Source organism: Myotis davidii, unplaced genomic scaffold (assembly GCF_000327345.1).
Source record: "Myotis davidii unplaced genomic scaffold, ASM32734v1 scaffold1181, whole genome shotgun sequence".
Taxonomy (NCBI): Eukaryota; Metazoa; Chordata; class Mammalia; order Chiroptera; family Vespertilionidae; genus Myotis; species Myotis davidii.
The window spans coordinates 45,847-47,510 of record NW_006291190.1 but is presented as its reverse complement, the minus strand read 5'-3'; the positions used below and the strand labels follow the sequence as shown (position 1 = coordinate 47,510).

Genomic DNA, 1,664 nt, shown 5'->3' with positions numbered 1-1,664 from the left:
GCTTAGGGACAAACCCATCCCAGGTGAGCCTAGAGATGAATGCAGCAGCTCTGACTGGCACCCTGGTTGCAGCCTTGTGAGATAACCTGAGCAACAGTACACAGCTAAGGCATCCCACTGGAGCGGTGAAGTAATAAGTGTTTTCTGCTTTAAGACGTGAAGTTTGAGAATAATTTTTTATGTAGCAATAGTTAACTAATAGGTGTTCTTAAAACAGAAAATATTGTATCTTTTTAAATCATGTCAATACAATGACCTCTTCTAAGTCTAGTCAAATGTCACCACCTTGGGCCTATTCTAATTAGCCTACTCGCAAATTGTAACTCATTTCTCCCATTGCCATACCACCACATACTGCACCAGCCTTTCATATTTCCTTAATGCTTAAACATTATCTTTGAACACTTTGTTAGTCAAATTGTGGACTTTGGAACAGCAGCATCAACATCCCATGGGAGCTTGTTGGAAATACAAATCTTAGGGACTATTTCAGACCTACTGAGTCAAAATTTGCATGATAGGAAGATCTCAAGGCAACTTAGGGGTACATCAACATTTAGGGGGGTAAGAGATCAACCAAAGGACTTGTATGCATGCATATAAGCATAACCAATGGACATAAGACACTGGGGGATAGGGGAGGCTAGGGACTGTCTAGGGCGGGGGGAAAAATGGACACATATGTAATACCCTTTGTAATAAAAAATTAAAAAAAGAAAAAAAGAAACATCAATGATGAGAGAGAATCATTGATTGGCTGCCTCCTGCATGTCCCACATTGGGGATCGAGCCCACAACCAGGGCGTGTACCCTGAGCAGAAATCAAATGGTGATCTCCTGGTTCATAGGTCAACACCTAACCACTGAGCCATGCCAGCTGGACCACAGTTTTGTTTCTTTAAAGAAAAACTTAGATTAGTCCGAGTGGAGCAAGCGAGCTGACTGGTTGTGTAGTTGTGTCTTGGAGACCGGTAGCGCTTGCAGCATGGCTGACCAACTGACAGAAGAGCAGATTGCATAATTCAAAGAAGCTTTTTCACTATTTGACAAGGATGGTGATGGAACTATAACAACAAAGGAATTGGGAATTGTAATGAGGCCTCTTGGGCAGAATCCCACAGAAGCAGAGTTACAGGACATGGTAAATGAAGTGGATGCTGATGATAATGGCACAATCGACTTGCCAAAATTTCTGACAATGATGGCAAGAAAAATGAAAGACACAGACAGTGAAGAAGAAATTTGAGAAGCATTCCGTGTGTTTGATAAGGATGGCAATGGGTATTTTAGTGCAGCAGTGCTCACCATGTGATGACAAACCTTGGAGAGAAGTTAACAGATGAAGAGGTTGATGAAATGATCAGGGAAGCAGATATTGATGGTGATGGTCAAGTAAGCTATGAAGGTAAGACTTTCACTGTCACCATCTCATTCTCTGCTTTGACTTTACATTTAGAGGTACTAGGTAATCTGATAGGTCAAAATTACTAACTTCCTTACCCCATGAAGTTGTTAAAACTATATTTTCTAACCTTTTTCTAACCTTTTGCTATTTAGAACATGAGTACAGACTAGGTAACACCTCCTGTTGCCCAAGAACATTTTAGAGCTATTTATTAGGTCCTACTCCTATACCAGGGACCTGCAATTTAACAGTATTCCTG

General features: G+C 41.0%; 1 protein-coding gene and 1 pseudogene across 5 annotated transcripts in view; one reads left to right on the top strand and one right to left on the bottom strand.

Moving 5' to 3' along the window:
- Positions 1-1,664, bottom strand: part of RRM1 (ribonucleotide reductase catalytic subunit M1) — a 67,041-nt gene that overhangs the window by 24,706 nt on the left and 40,671 nt on the right. The window lies entirely within an intron of this gene.
- The window catches only part of LOC102756963, a 4,365-nt pseudogene continuing 3,599 nt past the window's right edge, over positions 899-1,664 (top strand).